The sequence below is a fragment of the Microtus pennsylvanicus genome, chromosome 4 (genome assembly GCF_037038515.1).
Source record: "Microtus pennsylvanicus isolate mMicPen1 chromosome 4, mMicPen1.hap1, whole genome shotgun sequence".
Lineage (NCBI taxonomy): Eukaryota > Metazoa > Chordata > Mammalia > Rodentia > Cricetidae > Microtus > Microtus pennsylvanicus.
This window is the reverse complement of record NC_134582.1, coordinates 127,408,635-127,433,062: the sequence shown is the minus strand read 5'-3', so window position 1 is coordinate 127,433,062 and position 24,428 is coordinate 127,408,635.

Here is a 24,428-nt window from a genome sequence, read left to right as displayed (position 1 = left end):
GCTATGTTAAGGTTAAAGCCTTCCTTTTTTTGTTTAAACAGAAAAAGGGGAAGTGATGTGGGAGTGTCAGATATCAATCTGTTGATTTCATTGGCTAAGCAATAAAGAAACTGCTAGGCCCATTTGATAGGCCCACCCTTACGTGGGTGTTGTAAACAGAACATAATGCCGGGAGGAAAAGGAAGTGAGCTCAGACTCCACAGCTCTCCTCTCCAGAGCAGACACCTCAGAGAGAGACGCCATGCTACCTTCTCCAGGGAAGACGCACGCTATGAAGCTCCGACCCAGGATGGACTTAGGCTAGAATCTTCCCGGTAAGACCGGTGTTATACAGATGATAAGAAATGGGCTAGTCCAGGTGGGAGAGTTAGCCTAGAAGATGCTAGGTAGAAATGAGCCAAGCAGTGTTTAAATGAATACAGTGTCCGTGTAATTATTTCGGGGCATAAGCTAGCCGGGCAGGCAGCTGGGGTGTTGGGGACGCAGCCCTGCCGCCGCCCATATTACTACAGGGTTTCGTAGGAGGAACCTCTGGAAACTAGGCCAGGCCAGGTGGATTGTCCAACACGTAAAGCAACTGCTGGAAGCCTGCCGGAGCTGCTGATGAGAAGAACGAGGGAAGCCCGGGATGTAAGCAGAGAGTGGGGCGAGCACCATTTAACTCAGCTCAACACCTCAGAGGCTCAAGACTCCCGCCCCGGCTCATCGCCAGGCGCCTGACCTTCCAAAGGAATCTCTTTCCAAAAGCTTTAAGAGACTATGGCTTTGGGAACCGGAAATGCAGGTTCTTCCAGAAGGTGTTGCAAAGAGTTGTTTGGATTTTCTAATCAGGTCCCCAAAGTCTCTGCCATCAAAGGTGTAGCCTTGGACTTGAGCTGCGAAAGAAAGCCTTCACAGGCCTGTTTTCCTCTCTGCTGGTTGTACCACTACTTCACATAGTTGCAACAATAAAGCCAGCTGACTTGCAAAACACATTTAGATCACATGATGCATGCTCACTAAATAAGTTGTGATTATCTTCAAGTCTGTGAAGTCACAGATTAGGGCCTTCAGATGGCTGCAGTGAGGAACCCAAGCACCCAAGAAGAGTTGGGACTTACACAAGAGCCCTGTGGTCAAGAAGAAGGCAGTTGAAGGACCAGGCTCTTGAGGCCCTTACAATGGGTATGTGTGGCATTAAAAGCTTACAGGTTTCAAGGGCTTCCTGGGAGTTAGTTCAAAAATAGCTATCACTTGCAGTCTATCTAAGAAGAAACTTGGACCCAGGAAAGCAAGGACATTTACTTAGCAAGACTGATGTCACTTCCTTTTTCTACCATTGTATCCCTTCTTGTGGCCCCTGTCTGATGCTGTGCCCAGAAAATGAGTTCCCTTTGTAAGCATAATGCTTGTCAATAATTTTCATTTTAAACAAAGCATCGCACGGCAGTGGTGCATCCCTTTAATCCTAGCACATAGGAGGCAGAGACAGACAGATCTCTATGAGTTCAAGGCCAGCCTAGTCTACAGAGCTAGTTCTAGGACAGACAAGGTTACACAAAGTAACCTGTCTCAAAAAACATAAATAAATAAATAAAATGCCAAAAGACTCACACAACAGAAAAGAAAAAAAGGCCTAAAATATATTCCTCCAAAGAGCACCATCCTTCCCTCACCCTGACTCCCTAAGAAATCCCAGTTCCCTAGAGCATTTGGCCAATGTCTCCTTGGAGGCCCCTCTGAACACTGAATCTCTTCTATTAACTCCTGAATCAAGAAGTGTGTATTATGTAGGGGAGGGGACAACTCGGGTGGCCCAGGGGGAGAGACTGGTACCAACACTTCTAGTATTCATGAACATAGGAATTGCTTCTACCTAGGCAAGTAGTTCAGAAAGAAGCCTTCACTGGTCATTGGTCAAAAGCATCACCTCAGCTCCCTAACATCCCTTTATACAAAAAGTCCAGATTTTTTTGGCTGGGGGGCTTCACCCCAGCTCCTGGTATAAGCTTAATGGAACCACCTTGTATGCTTTCCTGGCTTCTGACACCTACCTACACCGGGATTTTTAAGTTGGTCAGTTGACACAGGTTCTCGTCTCTCACTGTTTGTTCTCTACAATGGATCCAAAACTGTTTCTCCCTGTTCTTTCACTCTAAAACCATATAGTTCCTTCATCCTTTTGTTTTTGTTCCCCCTTGCAGCATCTACTAATCCAGTCCTTAACAGGACCACCTCTGTGCTTCCCTGGCTTCTGCCACTTGCCTAAAAGCTTTTATTTGTCTGTTAGGATAATGTGGCCACAGTATGATTGTTTTATGTCTATGTGAGTATGTGGATGCGTTTTCATAGTATGCTTGCTTTATGTCTCTGTGTATATATGTGCATGTTTTAAGATCTGTAAAACTTACAACTCCAGATTACAACAGCTCTGAAAAAAATACAAACACGTAGGTAACCCCATTTTGACCCCACCACCACCTTGGGTAAGAGTACCCACATATGCTAGTATTCTTTAGCTTATTAAAATATTCCTTTTAATCTTCTTACATTTACTAGCATTGGTAAGCTGTAACTATTGGGTAGGATAGATGTCTAAATTTAACTAACAGGCAATTGTACCTAATTTTCAAGTACCTTTACAGATCTGAGAGTATGGCATTTAACAAAAGAGCTTCTAACACAGAGACATACCAGCTTCTGCAGCATCATGTAGATATGTAGTTGCTAAAGACCTTCTACTTCAAGGCTTACCTTTGGGTTTGGCAAAGCTACCCACACATCAAAAAGTGGCCGTTCCAACCATTTCTTGGATGCTTCACCTGGAAAATTGATCTTCTCATCCTGCCAAGGCAGGTAGACTAAATCTTCCCCCCACAGGAAATGTTTGGGCCTCTTGTACTCAACAGCTAACAGCAAGCACTGCTTCTACGCTGGTGTTCTCCAAGGACTAAGGAGCTAAAAAGCTGTCTCATTTCTGCTCATTTATCCCTCCCAGATCTGTCTAATGGCATTTGATGACTTAAGGAACTGGTAGCTCATTTCTTGATTTGTTAAGTTTCCTGCTAAAATACAGAGAGGTGTGCCTCTTTCACAGGCTTCATAGTCCAGAACTAACAGGTTTCATATATAGCTTTTTAAAAAATCCAGAGTTCCCAATTCCCTTGAACAAGATACTTGCAGGTTCCTGAAAAAAATTCTGCTGCGTTATCAAGAAATCTGGTCTGATAAAGACTAACAGTATCCAGAGTGTATTTTAGCCCCACCCATTTTAAAGCAGATTTTACAGGCACACCTGCTGTCTGGGCCAAGACCAACTTACAAAGCCCTCTCCAGACAATGCCAGCACCTGCACCAGCTCCTGGAACTTCACCATTGGTACCAACTCTCCTGGATCAAGGACACCTACCAACTAAAATTTGGTTTTATCTGCTATTGTGTCCCACTTATAACCTGAGCCTCACCTATACAACCAGGACACTTCTCTGTCCCATTCTTTCTGGTAGTTCATGGCTCTTCCCATGGCTAGCCCCATTCACAGGGTCAATAATAACAATATATTTTTTTCTCCTAGCCACCTGCCTCTCATCTCTCTCAAAAAACAGCTGCCTGAGGTCTTCAGGATGACAGTAAACCAGATGCTGCTCCAGCCACACCTCTCGCTGAGCGTGAGCCCACCAACTCCCAGCTCTCCCCTCTCCCATGTCACCCCATGTTTACAGGAAACAGCCAGACTTGGGTCAGTGCCCCTTTTTCCAAGGAGTCTAAAATGTTGGTTGAGGGGCTTCACCTCAGCTCACCTGGCACCTCTTTATACAAAAAGTCCAGATTGTTTGGCTGGGAGGCTTCACCCCAGCTCCTGGTATAAGCTCCTTCCCCTAGGAGTTGCCTTAGTCCAAACTCCACCTCCGAGAAAGCCCTCCAAATGGTAACCACGCCCTAGGGAAGGTCATGACCTCTCCCACAGGCTATTTAAACTGCCCCCTAGAGAATGAACACTTGGTCTTTGGGTTTTGTGTGGTCTCTCCTTCTCTTTTCCTATCTCCATGCTTTTCCCAGGTCCACCTGGGAGTAAGGTAATCTATTAAAAATGGGCATCTTTTGTTCGGTCTAATTCAGTTTGATTGAAATTATTTGTGTCAGCAGAGAGGTTTGGTGTCTAAGACAAAATACCTAGCAGTCATGAAGATACATCACTGAGCAACTCACGACATCATTCTATTAGGAGACAAAGAAAAGAGGCTGGGGATGCAGCTCAGTGATCCCTTCTCTAGCAACACTGGATGCCGGACCCTGCATCCAATCCCCAGTGCCACAAAGAACAGACAGAAATAGGATTAGGAAACAGCAGGAAGGGAGAGTCAGGGTGTGTGTGTGGGGGGGAAGGGGATGGAGAATGAATAGAGAATAAAGGAAGGAAAAGAATCTCACAAAAGCTGAGCCACTGGGGAAACAGAGGCAAAGGGGTGTGCAGGTATTCACCAAGACTTCTAAGCCACCAGGCTGGGAAAATTCAGTCAAGAGAAGATGAATAGGGTGGAATAAGGTGGAAATTACAAGTGCACCTGAGTACAAAGGATAAAGCTCTTGCCATCTGTAGAAGGGTTAGTATTGGCAAGAAAGCATTGTTCTGGCTGCTGAAGAGAAGGGGAAGCATTATAACTACAGGAGAGAGAGAGAGGGAGAGAGGGAGAGAGAGGGAGAGAGTGGGAGAGAGAGAGAGAGAGAGAGAGAGAGAGAGAGAGAGAGAGAGAGAGAGAGAGAGAATTTCTAGCCTTTTGTAGAACATCTGGTTTACTTAAGTGAGAAAAATATTTTTCTTTCTTGAACATGGCCTCGTGTATCCCATGTTGGCCTTACACTCACTATTTGCAGACCTTCCACGGCTTGCCCACCAGCCCCCTGCTGGGATTACAGGCGTGGTTTACCATACCTGGCTTTATACAGTGCTGGAGATCAAACCCAGGGTATCAGCTATGCTAGGCAAGCAGTCTGCCAACTGAGCTCCATCCCCAGGCACCAAGTAAACAAATCATTAGTGGGTATCGACCAAGGGCCCAGCACAGGGAGCACTAGGAGGAATTTGATGACTGCCATTTGCTGAAGCATCTCCACCCTGGGACAGAGGTAGACTCTGTTCGTTGGGCAGGGTGACTCATCTGAGATGGCTAAGGACAAGTTCTGGTCAAGCCCAGAAAACATTTCTCTCATCCGTTTCTCCAAAGCTCAAAGCATTGTTTTAGGAGTCGAAAGCCTTAAGACTACAGAATCTGAGGGGGATTCCTATTTTGACGGCGGGATAAATCATTTATCGGCTGCATTATTGCTTTTCTCATGGCTCTGCTTGCCTTTTCACAGTTTCCAGTTTTCCCTTATTGCCATGGTGGTGAAGAAAACATCTTTAAATCCTTGAAAATCAAATTAAAGTCAGGAACTTTTTTTTTTCTACTTAATATTTTAAGAACTATTTCCAGGGAAGTGTCCTGGCATCCAGCCAAAACTCCTCCTCACAAACTGGAGAACTTGCTGGAAGCCAACCTTCCTATGTTTGACAATGAAATCTCGGCTTCCTGCATGATTATTTTCCCTTTTGTTTTCTTTTCAAGCAACTTTCTTTCCTAGGTGTGCTTTACTAAAACCACAATCGTTTTTGCAGATGAAAATGGACCAAAAGATCTTGGAATAATACTGATGAAAAGATGGAGGTTCTGTCTTAGTTTTTTTTTTTTATTGTTGTTTGATTCGGCTTGTTTTTAGTTTAAAAAAAATAACAAAGCAAATACGTACTCAGTGCATTTGGGTTTCATTTGCTCCGCTGTTTGTTTGCTTGAGACAGAGCCTTGCTATGAAGCCAAGGGTGGCCTCAATCTTTTAATCCTTCTTCTCCAGTCTCCCATGTGCTAGCTACAGGCAAACGCCACTACACTCGGGTTGGATTATTTCTAATGGCAGAATGCTGTAACAAGTACTTTAAAGTAATACAATTAGTGGAAACAATACTTTATTTAACAATTTTCATTTAAAAAATAACCATCTTGAGTTTGCCTCCAAGAATCAGCCACCAGTTTCCGAGGAAGGAGAATGAAAATAACCTAAATTCTACACTTGGGTCCTGAACTATTCTAAAGAATACAATGAAATAGTACCAGCCTTGATTAAACCGTCCTTGGATTAGCCTCAGAAACAAAACAAATAGGAAGATTATTTGCCTTAAAATTGTAATTGATTTGATCCTTAAAGCAATTTACACAAATGGCTCTCCTGGGTATTTTGTTTGTTTGCTAGCATTCAATCCACTTACTGACCCTGTGCCTTGTTTCAGCTGGTATATCCTACCAGCTTTCTTTGTGATGGGGTGGAGTAACTATTGGGGTGGGGATTCTGAGAGCAACTGTAGCAGTCAGTTCTTCATCTCTGCTGTAAGGTATAGGAGGAAGATTTCAACCCATGGGCATTCGGCTTGCTGTGTCTGGACCATGATAAGTCAGGCCATCATGGTGGAAAAACCGAGGAACGGAGACATTCACCTCACAGAATCCAGGAAACGGGAAAAACAGGGAAGAATTTGGGACAAGACATGGCCTCCAAGGACAGGCACCAAGCCATCTACTTTCTTCAGGCACCTCCGAAAGTTCCCACCCTCTCCCAATAATGCCAAAAGATAAAGATTGTCAGTAGATTAACTCACCGAGAAGTCAGAACTCTCATGAACCAATCACCTCCCAATGACTGGATCCGCCAGTTTATAACCGTGTGGTCAGCAGCTGAGGCTTCTAGGGAAACTTCTTATCCAAATACAGCAGCAATGATGGACAATGGATCTGAAAGAAAGATCTGTCTGTGGCGAATCTTTCTTTGACAGCACCTCTTAGAATTGCAAAGTGTTGATTCTATTTCTGTCTCTAAAGGGATTCAAGTGTCCCCTGGTGTTTCGACTTAATGTGTCCCTCTCTGGAGACCAAATTCTGGAGACTTAACTAAATTCTGACATACCCCAAGTTTAAGACTCTGAAGAGCCCTCCAAAGAGGAGATTTATGCTGTCTCTCTTCAAGAGTGGGATGTCGAGTTGTTTGTGGCTAGTGTGGTGGGCTTTGGCAATTTCAGCCTCTTGATGCCCACAGTCTTAGTCTTCACCAAGATTGAATCTGTTAGCGTGGGAATATCCTATTTATGAGGTAAAAAGACCCAGATCGTCTCAAAAAGTATGTCGGTAACCTGTCCTTCCTTACATGAAAGATAAATGTCTTTCTTGGAAAGTTCCTGAAGCTTTGGAAATGAATCTCAGTGTATCTTTAAGGAGGCCTCTCTTAAACTTTCGTTTCAAGCTCTGGGATATTTATTGTCAATCCTTTTCAACTGTTATTACTGAGTATCTTCTATAAAGGACAGGTGCCAGGATGCTGATAGATACAGAGCTTTTGACTGGGAGGACAACGAACTGAAGTTTGGGTAGAGTCTCTTAGTGTTCGCCCAGATCTATGGGAATATAAAGAGGCAAGTAGTCACCTTCTGAACAGATCTAAAACCACCAATGAAAATTCCCCAACTGGAGGATGGCCACCTTCTAGATAGGAACATCATGAGATATCGGCCATTTTAGGAAGTATGGTGTTGGGGGAACTTCGCTCTAATCATGCATAATGCACCCGTGGGAACTTGGAAGAGATGAGAGTAAAAGGTGGTGGAAAGGCCTGTGGGTGTGCGTCATGCTCTGTGTGTGTGAAAGGCCTGTGGAGGTGCATCACGCTCCATGTGTGTGAAAGGCCTGTGGGCGTGCATCACGCTCCATGTGTGTGTGAAAGGCCTGTGGGCGTGCATCACGCTCCGTGTGTGTGAAAGGCCTGTGGGCGTGCATCACGCTCTGTGTGTGTGAAAGGCCTGTGGGCGTGCATCACGCTCCGTGTGTGTGAAAGGCCTGTGGGCGTGCGTCACACTCTGTGTGTGTGAAAGGCCTGTGGGCGTGCGTCACGCTCTGTGTGTGTGAAAGGCCTGTGGGTGTGCGTCAGTGTGTGTGAAAGGCCTGTGGGCATGCGTCACGCTCCGTGTGTATGAAAGGCCTGTGGGCGTGCATCACGCTCCGTGTGTGTGAAAGGCCTGTGGGCGTGCATCACGCTCCGTGTATGAAAGGCCTGTGGGCGTGCGTCACGCTCCGTGTATGAAAGGCCTGTGGGCGTGCGTCACGCTCCGTGTATGAAAGGCCTGTGGGCGTGCGTCACGCTCCGTGTATGAAAGGCCTGTGGGCGTGCGTCACGCTCCGTGTATGAAAGGCCTGTGGGCGTGCGTCACGCTCCGTGTGTGTGAAAGGCCTGTGGGCGTGCGTCACGCTCCGTGTGTGTGAAAGGCCTGTGGGCGTGCATCACACTCTGTGTGTGTGAAAGGCCTGTGGGCGTGCGTCACGCTCTTCATGTATTACACAGCTACTACAAATGAGCACACAGAAGCTCACGGAATTGGCTCAGTGGCTCAAGACATTTGCCACCAAACTTAGCACCCTGAATTAGATCCTTAGGCCCCACATGGCAGAAGGAAGGACAGACTCCCACAGGTTGTCCTCTAACTTCCATATACATGGCTGTGGTGAGTGTGTGTGCGCGCACACACATACATACACACACAAATAAAATGTAATTAAGTAGTTTTACTGGGTAAACAGGTGTGCAGGTATTCCTTATGTCACATAATCGTGGGTTCCCCTCACACGGGTGGGACTGGGGGAAGAAACTGGCAGTTGTTCATCCTGTGAGGACAAGATTGGAAAGAAAGAGAACAGCTCAGAAGCAGAAGAGGCTGAAGGTCTCTGGGGACCAGCAGCATCTGCCCCTTGTCCATGAAGCCTGCTTCTCACACCACAGAAGAAAGCAGAACTACTTCTTGGAGGAACCTGTTCCCAGACCCCAACCCTATTCCAGAATCCCCTCCACCAAAATATTTGTGAGGCCCTCTGTGGTTTGGATCCAAAATGTTCCCCCCCCCCCCCCAAAGGACCGTATTAGAGGCTCCGTCTCCACATTGGCACTATTTGAGGATGTGATGGAATCTTTAAGCAGGTGGTACCTTGCGGAAGGAAGTTTGGTCACTGGATACCATGCTCTCTCGTGGACCAAGGGGCTCTGACCACTTCCTTTCTTTTGCATCCATGAGCACTTGCTGTATTGTGCATTCCCACATCATGCTGCCTCACTTTGGGACCAAGAGCCATAGGGCCAATCAACCAAGAACTGACATCTCTAAAACTGTGGCCAAAAACTAAGCCTTTCCTCTTTTAAATTGACTAGGCAGGGTGTTTCATTACAGTAACAGAAAGGCTCCTAACCCCTCTTCTGCACCAAGCTGATGTCAGATGCAGTTTGAATGAGGGGGTCACCCTGTTTGTGCTGGGCCTTCACTTTGAAAATATGAGTGTGCACTTATCATAACTTCAAAAGGGGTCCTCACAGTCCTGAAAATCCTGGTTACAGTCATGTGTCCTGTGTTTAGTAGCCCGTGTGGCCTTGTAAAGTCCATGAGATAGTATAGCGTATGAATGAGAGGTGTCATCAAGCAAGAGCCCATTTAGGCCTGGGGTAGCTCAGTGGTACAGCACCTGCCTAGGATGTGGAAACCCTGAGCTCTATCCTCGGAACCATAAAAAATGAGGAGGAGGCAGAGGAAAGGATGAGGAGGAAAAAGAAGTAAGAACTCCCTCCAGTCTCCGTGTGGGCCTCTTCCACACGTACCACCTTCTTGGTGCTATGAAAGCCTCTCCAGATTATTCAAAACCCTTTCCAACTCTCGTCCTGAGTGGATGAAAGCACTGAGCGCAAATCCATGCTGCATTGCTGCTCCCAGAACTGTGGACAAACACTAATGGAATTCCTGGGAAAGGGCTTTTCCTGTCCCGATTTCACAAGCGGAACAGCAGGACCAAACCTGAGTGGTTTGGGTTGAGAACACTTGAAAAGACTCAGAATGGATTATAAATTCAACATGATCTCAAATGTCAGCTGTTGAAATAGTATCATTATCTATTACCAAGTCTCATCATATACCCCATGTTTGCAGTATTGAATAAAAACAAGAGCCTGAGCTCCTAGTCATCAACAAAGTCAACTAACAGAAGAAAGATATTCAGGTTCCCAGTCAATGGCATCAATCTCATTTGGGATGTATCATCTTAGGATTTTTTTTTAACCTTTTTTTTTTTTGGCAGAACTTCTGGGTCCAAAGCACAGTTCAGCATAAAGCAACAATTTGGCTCTGCCCCAGTATATTAATCAATGAATTAGTTCTCTGCAGTCGTTAACCTTGGGCCTGAAGCAGTGACTTGATTGTCACAGTCTGAGGGGCCTTCAGTCTACTGAAAAGGTAATGACAGCTTACCTGTGCAGTCCAGTATTCTAGAACCTTCTATGGAACACAAAGTGAGAGAAAGAGAGTGTACTGAACTTGAGGGTCATAGCCTATGACTCAGGTCAAATCTGGCCACCCATCCCCAGAAGGTCGGTTAAAGAGCCACATTAACGTGGAAAACAGAAGAACTTGAAAGATGGGTCAGCGGTTAAGAGCATTGACTGTTCTTCCAGAGGACCTGGGTTCAATTCCCAGCACCAACATGGCAGCTCACAACTATCTGTAACTCCAGTTCCGGGGATCTGACAATTTCATACCAATGCACATAAAAATAAGTTAAAAATAAATGTTTAAAAAATTAATTAATTAATTAATTAAAAAAGTGTAAAGCAGGAAAAAGAGATTTACTCAATGTGGTCACATTGGGAAGGAAGCTGATTTTCTTGGTCCTAAAGTAAGATTAAGGTTAAACTAGACCAAGTATCTGCACATCTAAGCAACTGTGGTCAAAGTGTGGTCCCTTCCACCACTGACCCATCCACGTCTGGGCTTCATTCTCATAAGGCAATATGACAAATGGCTAGTTCTACAGGAAATCTTTTCCTAGAGATGAGTTCCTCCTCTAACTGGCAACTTCTCCTTCTCCTAGCATAAGATACCTTGAGAAATTCCCATTTCTCTGGGTCCATTGCTTCCTAGATCTAGGTACTTCTATTACATGACCTGTTTTTGTTGTCTTTTTGTGATGGGGGTCTTGCTATAGGACCCTGGCTGGCCTGGAACTCACAAAGATCCCCTTGCTTCTCCCTCCCAAGTGCTGGAATTAAAAGTGCCAGCCCCAACTTACTCTAAACATTCATTTTCCAGACATGTGTCTTTTCCTCTCTAATCTTTCACAAACACTTTTATTGTCATTTTTATTTTAACAGACTTATTTTAATTTTCTTGTATAAAACCCTTATGTGGTCGCTGCAGCTGGAGCCTGGGTCCTCTGAACGGAGACTCTGGTGTGGGCTTTTGTAAGAATTCCTTATCAGGTTAGTGTTTTCCTGAGAAGGAGACTTGCTGAACACTGTCTCTTTCCAGAGATCAGGGGACATGAAGATGTAGAGATGGCATCAAAGGTGACCTTGGCAAAGTTGCCCAGGGTGACAGTGCAGGTTGATGTGAAGAAACCATCAATGCTGACTGGCAGCAGCAGCTTCCTGGGCACAGGAACAGAGATGATGCCATACACTGTGGGTAGGGATACATGCACCACCAACAGAGCCACAGCAGCCTGTCACCTTGCATGGGACAGTACAGAGACAGCCAATCTTGCCCCCGCCCCCATAGCCTCTCTGCACAGGAACAGTGGAAAGCTTGGCCAAGATAATGGACCCTAGAATTGCAGTGGCTACCTCCTCGGAACATTTAATAGCAAAGCCAACATGACCACTGTTGTTCCCAGTTGTGACAAAAGCCTTGAACCTGCTCCCCTGAGTGCCTTGAGTCTGCTTCTGAATGGGCATGAACTTTAGACCCTCATCTTTTAGGGACATGCCCAGGAAAAGCTCAATAATCTCAGAGTCCTTAATGGGCAGGGAGAACAAGTAGATCTCCTCCAGGGACATGATCTTCATGCCCTTAGCCAGACGACCCAGCTTGGTGACGGAGATCCACTCCTTGTCTTTGGCTTCACCTCCACGAGTCCTGTGGCCTCAACCACAACTGCAGCCCATAAGCCCACTGCCTCGACCACAACTGCAGCCCATAAGCCCACTGCCTCGACCACAAATGTGGCCCGTAAGCCCACTGCCTCGACCACAACTGCAGCCCATAAGCCCACTGCCTCGACCACAAATGTGGCCCGTAAGCCCACTGCCCATCTTGACCTCCTAATCCTGAGCCCCTGGGTCCGCTGAGCCCTCCCACTGCATCCACATCATCTGTCATTTGTTGTTTTCCCAAGTGACTGGGACTTTTTATAGACTCCTATTTGTGTGCATATGTGTGTATGATTATGTGTGTGTGTGGAACCCAGAGCTCAGCAATGAAGGTTTTCCTCAGCTGCTTTCCACCTTTTTTATTTTTTACTTTATTTATTTACTATTTATTTATTTTTGGTTTTTCGAGACAGTGTTTCTCTGTAGCTTTGGAGCCTGTCTTGGAACTAGCTCTTATAGACCAGGCTGGCCTCAAACTCACAGAACTATACCTGCCTCTGCCTCTGCCTCCTGAGTGCTGGGATTAAAAGCATGCACCACTACCGTCCAGCTTTTCACCTTATTTCTGAGGCAGGGTCTCTTATTGAACCCGGAGATCACCAGTTCAGCCTATAATCCCAGGAATGGGAAAATGCAGGCATGAGAATCCTTGGGGCTTGCTGGCTGGCTCTGAATTGGTGATTTTAACCTATTTGTGTGCATATATGTGTATGGTGTGTGTGTGTGTGTGTGTGTGTGTGTGTGTGTAACCCAGAGCTCAGCAATGAATGTTTTCCTCAGCTGCTTTCTACCTTTATTTTTTATTTTATTTACTTTTTTTTTTTTTTTTTTTAACCATAGGTGCTCAAGCATTCCTTTCTGTGGTGATGCTTTCCTTCAGGGCTCACTTGAAGACTGCTGAAGTTGGCACTAGTGTGGAAATTTGGAGCCACTTCAGAGAGGAGAGGGCATTTCCTGATGTTCAGTGAGGACCTGTGCCAGCCTCATGGCAAATCCAGGAAGGGTGACCACAACCTGCCTTTGCTTATGGACGTGACCATCTACATGGTAATTAGTAGCCAAGGCAAGATAGCGCTTACTTGTTTATTTGTTTATTTAATTATTGCAGTTCTGGGACTAGAACCCAGGGCCATGTGTGTGCTTGGCCAGCTGCAGCCGCCAGCCAAGATTATATATTTAGCCAATAACCTAACCGTAGAGCTTGAACCTGGGGAAGCTAAGGAAATCACATCAGTGTGACTTGAAATCATGAAGCGGGAGATTCATGAAACTCTAGAAGCTTCGTGATTAGGTAAGCAAAAGCTGGACAGGGTGGCATTTGCTGGGACAGGTGAGGAGGGAATGTTCAAGAAACCAGGCTGTATTGCTAGGAACTTAGTGATGATGGCTGGGGTCAGTACAATGGTGGAGAGATGAGATTAGAAAAGTGGAATTATTCCAAATTGAGGAAGGTCGTGAAAATCTAAGAGCTCCTGCCTGAAGCAGCCTGCAGGGGGCGGGAGTGCAAGCCTGGTGCGGCTGCCACACAGTGAAGGCGATGCTCCACCAGGCAACCAAGTTCCTCAGCGAGGGTTTCAGGATGGCTAATTGCTAGGACACCAATAAACACGTGGAATTGTGTTCTTCGTCTCCCAGACAAGCTTCCACGCCCTGTTTCATCAATCCTTTGTGGTTTGAAACCACCTAAAACAAAGTCTCCCTTTCACCCCAACCATCAACTCCTTTTCCGGCTTCATTTAGTCCGCATGTGTTTCCCATTGCTTCACACAAATCCCCCTGAGAGCAAAAAAACGGCTCCACCCTCCCTCCAGCTAGGGAAGTAATCTATTTCTACCTGGAACAAGACCATAGTGTGGCCTCAACATGTCACAGACTGGGGTTCCAAAACAGCAGCTAAGCTTTCTAAACCTCTCTTGGGACTGCTCTTTGAGTCCTTTCCGAGCCAGGTGAGCACTCAAAGGCCTCCTTAGGAACCCAGGCAGTGGGTCCCTGAAGTGTTAAAGGGGAAAGATCTGTTTCTACTTGGAAACATGGATGCTGGTACACAGGAGCCAGCATGGTTGTAGTAACAAAACTGAGTAACTTCTGACCTAAGGAGACAAAATGGCTGCTGAACTTGCTGGGAATCACCTGGATAAAACTACTGGGGCCTCAGGCCTTGTGGTCCTTGCCTAGGGCATCCCTGTGATGGGGAGGTCCATCTGCACAGTTGCTCAGCCCAGGGACAAAGGAATAACCGTGAAAGAAAAGACGAGTAAGCCAGCATAGCCAAATTTAAAAATAAGTTTGTTCAAAGTCTATCATTAAGAAATTGAAAAGCACAAGCCACAGTCTGGGAGAAGTGTGCAATACGCACATCTGGCAGTGGCCTTAGATCCAGAATATCAAAAAGGACTCCTCCAGCAGGAAGTTTTAAGCCAGCAGAAGACGCTCACAGTCATTTCGCGGAAGCTACTGTATGCAAACAGTATCTGGAAGGGGGTGCAGAATCATTAGTCCTCAGGTGAACACAAAGGAAAACCAGAGTTGCTTGTTACTTCCTACCCCCTAAGGACGGAAACTAAAAGACTAGCAAAGTAAATACTGGCAAGAAACCATAACAACTAGAATTTTCTTACAGCATTAAAGGGACTATGAGCTTCCACATGCTTGCCCACGGCCAGTCTGATGGAGGCAATTCCTCAACTGAGACTCCCTCTTCCAGGGGGCTCCAGTTTGTGTCAAGTTACCAAAGCAATAAAAAGGTACAGATATTGATCAGCTTTGCTCAAAATAGTACAGAAGTTTAAAAAATACAAATGTATATAAACAGCTGACAAGACATTTTGATGCATTAGTGTAATAGAATATTATTTAACAATGAAAAGGAATAAACTACTATAAATTACTAGTACCTGGAACAACATTCATGAATGTCAGAAGTATTATAATTGAAAAAAGATGCCAGACACAAAAAGTAAATACAAAATTAAATGAGTCTACCTCTATGAAGATTTGAACTAGACAATGAACACTAACTGATAGAAATCAGAATACTGGCTGCCCCTCTTGTGGGGAACTAGCTGGAACTGAGTATACAGGAACTTCCTGGGTTGACAGAAAGTTGTTTGTCTCGAGGAGGGTGGATATTACATGAGTATGTGCAGATGTCAAAATTTATCAGACGGTGCACCTAACACCTACATGTTTTACTATGTGGGAATGACACCTCAATCTGTTAGATACTGAATAAAGAGATCTGTCCTCTGTCTTTTCTTTCAACCCTGGGCTTAAGGTTGGTGATTAAACCAACCCCTAAAACAGATTAGCTGATCCCAGCTCTGTGTCCTCAATACAATTCCTCACCAAGCTGTGACTATTCTTTACAAGGTCTGGATAATGGGAACTCCTTATTTGCCTAAGACATCTTATTTGCATAAAGTGAGTTCTAAAGCAACCCTTAGACATTATTGATGGGAATGTAAATGAACCCCACCACTAGGGAAATTAGTATGACAGTTCCCCCAAAGTAAAAACTACCATGTAGTCCGGCTATGGCCCTCCTGGGTATGTACACAAAGGAATCAAAGGCAGAGGACAACAGAAATAGCTACGTGCTACAGACTCGGCCTAGGTACCCATCAATAGAGGTATGGATAAAGAATGTGTGCCATATATATTTTTAAAAAGGAGCATCATTCAACCATAAAGAACAAATTTCAGCTGGGGAGATGGCTCAGTGGGTCAGGCACTTGCTGTACAGGCGTGAGGACCTGAGATGAGATCCCCAGCACCCATGTAAAGGCAGGGCATGGTGACCTGTAACCCCAGTGTTGGAGGACAGAGGCAGGGCATGGTGATCTGTAACCCCAGTGTTAGGGGATAGAGGCAGGGCATGGTGACCTGTAACCCCAGTGTTGGGGGACAGAGACAGGGCATGGTGACCTGAAACCCCAGTGTTGGGGGACAGAGGCAGGCAGGACCCAGAAGCTCATTGGCTACCTAGTCTAGGGGAGAGTAACAGGAAGATTCTGAATGACCTTCACAAGTACATAAGTGCACGCTCATGCATGTGCACAGACAATAAGAAAAACAAATAAATAATAAAAACAACAAAATTCCGTCATTTGCAGGGAAATGGATGAAACCAGAGACCTCTGTGTTAAGCAAATTAAGGCAGCCTCAGAAAGACAAATTTCTCCCAGTTTCTCTCGGGTGCACAGCCTAGATTTAAAAAGATAAAGACATGGAAGCAGAAAGGAAATTATTTGAGAAGAGGAAAGGAAATAGATCAGGCTGGAGGGAAAGAGTAACAAGAGGGGTCAGTATGGTCAAAGCACACTCCACGTCTATGAAAATGTCACAGTGAAACCCATATTAGTAACATACGTTGATCTAAGAAATGTCCCCTGGACTGAAGAATACGGCGGTGAGCTGAGAGACCAAGATGTGTGGCTGTAACTGATGGCCTTCCAAATGGAGCAAGCAGAGGTGAGATCTGGGGGTCAGGAGGAGATTATGGGCAATAACTGGGGTGGGGTAGGCGGGACAGAGAGTTTACTGACATCATATCAAACACCAATATAAGTTTCAAATTGTTGGCTTTTGGTCCTAGGACTGACCCTAGGGTCTCGGGCATCACAAACACAAGCTCTGTCAAGCCACCTGAGGAAATCTATTTTAACCAGGAGAAGCTAAAATATAAAACAAAAGTTTGCAAAATGCTTAATAAAATGCCTATGATATATTCTACCGGAAAATTCCAATTATAAAAATTACATCCACAAATTTTTAGTAGACTGTCTCATCTCTTTAATAAATTATATGTGACCACAGAGAGTCCTAAAAGTATCAAGGCAATAAAGTTGAATTGATGTGAAATGACAATGGGTTTTTGTTTGTTCTGCAGTGTCCTATAAAGTGTGCATTGTATGTGTGTTCATATAGCAGAAAATGTCCCCCTATCAAACCATCAAGTCTAATTCTTTCTCTTTTTTTCCAAGACAGGGTTTTTCTGTGTAGCCCTATATTTGTCCTGAAACTCCCTCTGTAGACCAGGTTGGCTTCGAACTCACAGAGATCCGCCTGCCTCTGACCCCCCCCCACCAAGTGCTGGGATTAAAGGTGTGCACCACCACTGCCCAGATAAATCTAATTCTTGATGCAGAAGAGTACTGGCCTCTTAACATGGCATGCCTGTAATCCCATGATTCAGGAAGCTGAGGCATGAGGATGGTTGTAACTCTGAGGTCAGTTTGTGCTACATAGTGAATTAAAGGGCAATATGAACTCCATAGCAAGTCCCTATCACACTCAAGAGAGGGCAGGGCAGAGAAAGAGAGAGAGAGAATAAAAAGAGGCTAAAATAAGCAGATCCCTTCCTTCTGTGTTTGCCTTGACTGTGGCTGTGGGACATGTCACATCCTGGTATTGGCTGTGCTTTGCTCACGGTAGTGGGTCTTTGAATCCTAACTGAAAGACGCCATCTTGTCAAGTTTCCCACCTTACTATTGAGCATCACCTGTCCCCATCTCCACTGCTCCTGCCTTTTCAGGGGCTATTCCAACCTCTACTGCAGGTAAATGAAGGCTCCAGAGGAGATGGACCACGCTCCGGCATGCCTTCTTTAGTCCCCTAGTGGGGAGGTATGCCTTCTTCAGTTCCCAGGGTAAGGGACTGGAGGGGAGCCATATTTCCCACACCAGCTGCTACCAGAAGCCCGTTTGCTGTTAGTTCAAAGCCCTGTGCCTAACCAGGATGACTAAACAGGGCTTTGGGTTTGATTGTGCTGTGCTCTGTGTGTTGGTTTCATCTGCAGGATCCCAAGGTTTTGTTTTTTCTTTAACACGCTAGATAGAGCCCAGGGCTTTGCCCATATTAAGCAAGCTCCCTCACTGAGATCTATCACAACTCCAACACCAGTATTTGGTTTTATTTTCATTTTTTTAAACAAGGTCTACTTGTTGGATCCCTGACTGGCCTCAAACTCATGGTGGTCCACCTGCCTCTGCCTCTCCAGGGCTGGATTACAAGCATACATCATCCTGTCCAATTCCCAATACCAAGTTAGGATTAAGTGCTTTAAGCAGTGAAATTGGGACCATGACCGAGTCATCACTTCAAACTCAGCTACTGTTTGTAGGAGAGAATAGTCCATTAACTTAAAAATATAAGTAGCTAAAGGTAGCTGTGACTGAAACCTTATTATGAGTATTACAGGGAACAAAACCAATGACATCATCCATCCAAGAAGCTAAGGTGTAATTAAGTCCATGAGCATTTTAGTCAGCATAGATGGAGCATCTACCGTGTTCTAGTCATTTCTTTAATCTCACAAACAGTTCTCACATGATCTAAGGATCATGCATTCCAGGCGTTCTGTATGTTCTGGGACCTGACTTATGTCGCCACCGATTGGTAACTCTTACCACGGAGAACTGAGATTCCTGTGGCAGCCCATCCTGCTCTGAGTTGACCACAACTGCTAGCAAGTTCTCCCTTGGGCTAATGCATAAGTTCCACTCATGATGGCTGTGTGGGGTATGATCAGTGCTTGCCCTCCACAGAGAAAATCAATTTGCCCCTTTCTCTTAGCAGCTACCTTCTACCATGTGACTCAACATAAGTTGAAGGCCGTTTTCCTCAGACCTGGAAGTTGACACTTTGCCAAGGAGCTCTCTGTCAGAAATGTATGCTCCCAAGGTCATTCAAACAATGTCAAGGCGCTAGAGTTTGGCCTTCTAGCTGATGTTTGGCCCATGTGGTTAGAAACACAAGAGGAACAAATTAATCTTTTGGGCGCTTGGTGGTGAGTCATGAAATCCATAAAAGGTCCAGCCTCTGGCCCCTGGCAAGGAAGATGGATAACTTTTCCCCCTGACTATGATCCCCTTTATCCTCCAGAGGCAGAGACTCTCAGAAGGAGCACTGATGAAAGTGTTTGCTCACCCTGCATGAGGAAATGCTCGGCTTAAGTGGAAGAGGGTGGAGAGATGGCCAAGAGAAATAGGCTGAAAGAAAAACACCAAGTTTTAAAACTTAATTATTCTTCAAGACAATGAAATAATTTGTTTATGGGAAATGAGTTTGAATTTAGATTCTTTTCCCACTCAAATGATCAATAGCATGAGAAGGAGCAAGAAAGAACTTAGTTTTCCTACCCATGTGCCCACCGTGAAGAAGTTAATCAAGAAACTACTTTGGCAAAACAAAAAAAGAGCTGAAGAAAGGGAACGAAATAGGGTCAAAGGAACAGTGTCAGTCAAACATGAAGCAGAAGGGAAGCTATTAGACTGAGCAAGCAGAAATTTCTAGAACCAGAGGACTGAACTTCTGTTTTGCTGGGCTCATTTAATTTTAAGAAAGGCCCTCCTGGAATAATTCACAACTCACTGGAAGTGTTTAGCATTTAGAGGCCTTTGATCCATCTCCTCTTCTTCCACAGTTTCAAATCCGCTCACATGCAGCAGTGGCCTGCACGGTGGCCGACATCAGCAAATTTCCAGACCCCAGCCTGGTGCGTTGCCAAATGATTCATCTCTAGCCATCACCTAGGAAATGTCCTACTACAAGGAAAAGAAAAGGGCCAAATTCAAAGATCTTGAGCATGTGCTACTTTTTGGAGACAAAAATTAGGACATAAAACCAGACTAATAAGTAAGATTGTATCTTTAAGAACCAAGCAGCTAGAACATTTAAAATCAAGCCATTCTTGGCAATTCAGGACAAATGGGACTAACGTTGTCCTGGGGTACCCATGGAAGAAACACAACAAGATGAAAATCTGAGGCCCTCACCCTGGGGTGCCCTGGTGATCTCCTTGCCCATGAACTCCTCTCTTCAGTTTCTCTGTGCTCCCAGAGCCCCACCCCCCTGTCAGGGTGAATACCCTTAGTGTTCCCACTGGCTCACACCTGTGTTCTCCTCCAGTTCGCACTTCTTACAGATTAGTCTGATGATTGCATCTGACAGCCTGGACTGGGGACAGGTGGCCATGTGGAAAGCATCATCCCAGCCTCTTCTCTCTTATCCCTGGTTTAGCTCTGGCCCCACTCTTTCTGCCCTCCTCAGCCTGCAGCTGGCAGGCATATAGGAAGCTTGGGAGTGGTAACGCTAGTATGTATGATCTTGGGAGCAGAATGGGCTGGGGAGTAAGACATCTTACTTAATATTTGAAGTTGCTTATCAAAGTGTTTCTGCCTACCTCTTACACCATTCTGTTTAGATGGTTGGGAGGTGGAGGCAGGAGGATCAGGAGTTCAAAGTCATTCTTGATTATATAGTGAGTTCATTGCCAGTTCAAGGCCATGAACTCGAAATAAAAAAATAAATAAATATGGTCTGAAAAGTAAATCTTTCTATCTTATTGCAACCCTTGTATTGTTTTGGTGTTTCTTTTAGGGTGGGACCCTCAACAACTGTAACAAGCTAACTGGTCCACCTCTCAGTGAATTCTGAATGCAAGCCCTTAGGAGAACGGTAATTCTAGTGATTTATACACACAGAACATACACTTCTAGCCCCACCTCTTGTTTCCAGGGCTCCTTCAAGTGACTCATTGGTCTTGGCCACCAGATGCCCTGGTGACAGCTGACAGACTAAGATAAGAGCTGCAGGCCTCCCTTCCCTCAGGCCATTGTGTCATATTTGGGGAGTTCTGCCACAAGACGGTGATAAGGGCTGAGCAGAGAATGTTTCATACCCATCAGTACCCAGTGATGCTGCTCCTAAATCCAGAGAGGCAGTGGCGCCTCACAAACATTTACCTGGCCACATGGCAACAGGGAGGCACTAGAGAGGGTTCTAGTTCACTTAAAGGATATATGTATGGCCCTCATTCCACTCTCTCAACAAATAAAGGAAAATGTGATTACTGTCCCAGAACTGAAGGCCATGTGACTACCGAACCCTTTCCATTTCTAACTCATCTGCTAATCCAGGATTTGAACAAGCAGTGGAGGTGAAAGCAGGCTTGCTTGCATGTGTGTAGCTCACAGCACTTACCCTGGAGTTCAGACTCATCCTTCCTTGCACAAATGAGCTATCCCAGGCACAGATATCTCTAGGGATGCTGCCAGTTTTCCCACAGATGAATGAAAGAAAACCAAGTGTTTGAGGTTTAAATCAACAACTACGAAACACAGCAGAGAGAGGACATAGCTCATGACCCTCCTACATACTCCACTAGGAACTGGGGAGAAAAATCCAATGTCTTCAGAGGCCAACCTTAACCAGGAATAAGGAAGGAATGACAAGCCATGTGTCATTTTCGCAGCTGTTAATAGAAAAGACATAGGTGAAAAACAGAGCGTAGTTAAAGGATATAAGAGGAGAATCTCCATCATTAAAAACTCATACAGTGATTCAGACTTTTGTCTCCATGGAAACAGCATCAGCTCTGCTAAGTGTCCCCCAAGGACTTAAAGTAGGGAAGGCCTTTCATTAACTACCACACGCCGTGCGCCCTCTTGTGGTGAGCCATTGAGTAACGTGGACGAAGTCACAAATTTTTTTTTCCAAAATCGTCAATAGTCAACTATTTTTGACTAGGTTAAGAAAACACGCCGAGTTTTCCTTTCTAATTAAAAACTAAAGAAGAATCCATGGCATGTTCTCCCCTGGATCTAAGAGTTAGTAAATATCAGTTGTAATTTCCTCACCCCAAAGTCAGCAATCTTTAAAAAAAGGAAGAAAATTTGAGGAAGTAACTTGACAGTTTTACAAAAAAATATTCTTACATGACAATCACCCTTTCACTGGAGAAAAGCTTCACCCAGCATTTAAGGAGCTGGGCGCTGTTGTTCCGGTTCCTGTCCGCCTGTTGTTCCGGTTCCTGTCCGCCTGTTGTGCTGGCTCCTGTCTGTGTGGTACAAAGGGAAGAGTGTATTCCAGTTATGGTCCTGGACAGAGTGGGTCCACATCGCCTGGGAGGAAACCTGAGATCTGAACATGTAGATCTTGATTCCTACTTTCTTTGATTCTCAGAAAGAAGTAACCATCGAACCTTATGAGTACCAGGTGCAGACGAGCCACTTAAGAAAACATCTCATAACTGGCTGTACCAGCCAGAGCAGGATGGGAACTAAGGCTCCACAGTCGACAGTGGATATCAGTGCTCACGTTCACACTACACCACATTGGTTAGAGGTGGTGTTAGGTTCTGCATTTTCTGCGGTTATGATACCAGCGTGTTTGCAGACAGTGTCATGGGAACTAGGCGACTCTCAAGGTTTTGTTACCCCACCCATCCTCCCAGCAGACAGACTCGCAAATCCACTGTATTAGTCAGGATTCAGTTACCATAACAAATACTGGAGACCACCAAGTTAAAGGGAGAAGAGGTTTGACTCACAGAGTTGATGTTCTAGTCCGTGATCAATGATGTCATAGCTTTGAACTATAGGGGAGTGTGTGGTGGAACTGAATAACTCACCTCATGACTAGCACATGAAAGAGAGAAAGAGGCCAGGACTTCCAGGCCCCTTCAATGTCACTTATCCAATGGTCTGGGTGTCCCACTAGATCCCGGTCTCTTAAAGTTTCTGTTGCCTCCTAATAGTGTGCTTGGAGACCAGACCTCTATAAGCATGTCTAACCTGTGACCCACAGGCTGCATGCAGCCCCGTTCTGATAACAACTAGCACAAAACCAGAAACTTAGTTAAAGCATTAAAAGGCGTGTGTGCGCACGTGTGTGTGTGTGTGTGTGTGTGTGTGTGTGTGTGTGTGTGTAAATGTGGAGGTTGGAGGACAGCCTCAACTGTTATCTGAAGATGTCATTCCCCCATGTTTGTTGAGACAGGCTCTCTTAATGGCCTGGCACACATCAAGTAGGCGACACTGAGGTGCAGGGACCCACCTTCTCTGCCACCAGGGTGCTTGGATTACAAGGATACACCACCATGCCATTTTTTAAATGTGAATTTTGGGAGACTGACCTCAGACCCTTGTTCTTGCGATGCAAAGTGCTTCTGCAACTTTTCACCTTAGTCTTGAGAAATTTGGGGGACTTTTATGTAACCTAATTAGACATTCTTTTTCAAGCATGAACTTTGTGGATGATGCTGCCACCTCTTGCCTGCAATGTATGAGCCTTTGACAGTTTTGCAGAAGAACACTGATTGGCACAAGACCCACAGACTTTTCCTTTGGAGGCTGGGGGCAGAGGGGACATCCATCAGTCAAGCTGTAGCATTCACTAGCTTGCAAAACCACATAGCTCTCCCACCAAAGCTTTACCAGTTCTCCTCTTTCTTCATGGCCACATCAGAGTTAAGTTCACCGAAGATGCTCAGAGGAGGTTCATGGCTGTTTGGCACTTGACAAGTCTTGTTGATGAACATCAGAAGAAGCTAAGGGTTGGACCACAACAGTGTTAAATAAACTGTTGATTGATTATATTACAAAAAAAATTTAATCAGAATTCTTATCCTAACTACCCATGGGTGTGCACCAAATACAAAGATTTGTTATTGTTGTTGTTTTTGTTGTTTTGTTCTGTTTTTTGAGACAGAGTTTCTCTGTACCTTTGGAGCTTGTCCTAGAACTCACTCTGTAGACCAGGCTAGCCTTGAACTCACAGAGATCTGCCTGCCTCTGCTTCCCTAGTGCTGGGATTAAAGGTGTGTGCCACCACAAAGATTCTTACTTGAAAACAGATCCGTAGCACCAGCAGGACTGACAGACGAGACAGGGGAAAGCCTTTATGTGACCCCCAAATCAATTCTCGGGGAGTGCCTACCTGCAAGTGACTTCCAGGTTAGAGGGTGCGGCATCTGACTTCAACTGTCTGAAAGTCAGGTGCTGGGCAGAACTAGAAAAGTGGGACAAGGAAGGCCACAGTGCCACCAGGCAGATAAGAAGAGTCAAGCCGAGGGTGTGGTTAGAGGAAAATGAGATCAAAGTAACGGGGAGTCAGCCAGTGACTCCTGAGGAGGGAACCTATGGGCATCACACCAGGGAGCAAAAATCCGGGTGAAGAATCTCAGGTGGGAAAAAGTAGAAAACTGTGTTGATAGATTTGGAGGTTCTATAACTCTCTCTGAATTCCAGCCCATAATTTCACTATTCCCTAGTATTTCCTGGGTGAGAAACGAGGTCAAAGGTCTAAAGCAAAGAGATTAGTACTTTAGTACCGAGGATAGAATCAGGATCTTGGGTGCGCTAAGCAAGTTTTCTACCACTGAACTACCCTGCCAGCCCGAAACATGCATTTTTGTTGGTCTTAGCAGCCAACATAAAGTATAAGGTTGAGGCCAGGTATGGTGGTACACACCTCTAATCCCAGGACTGGGGAGGCCGAGGCACGTGGATCTCTGTAAATTCTAGGGCAGCCTGATCTTCTATGTATCAAATTTCAGGAGAGTTAGGACTACATAGCGAGATCTTGTCTGAAAAAGCTAAACAAGAAAAATTGTAAGGACGAGGAAAAAATTG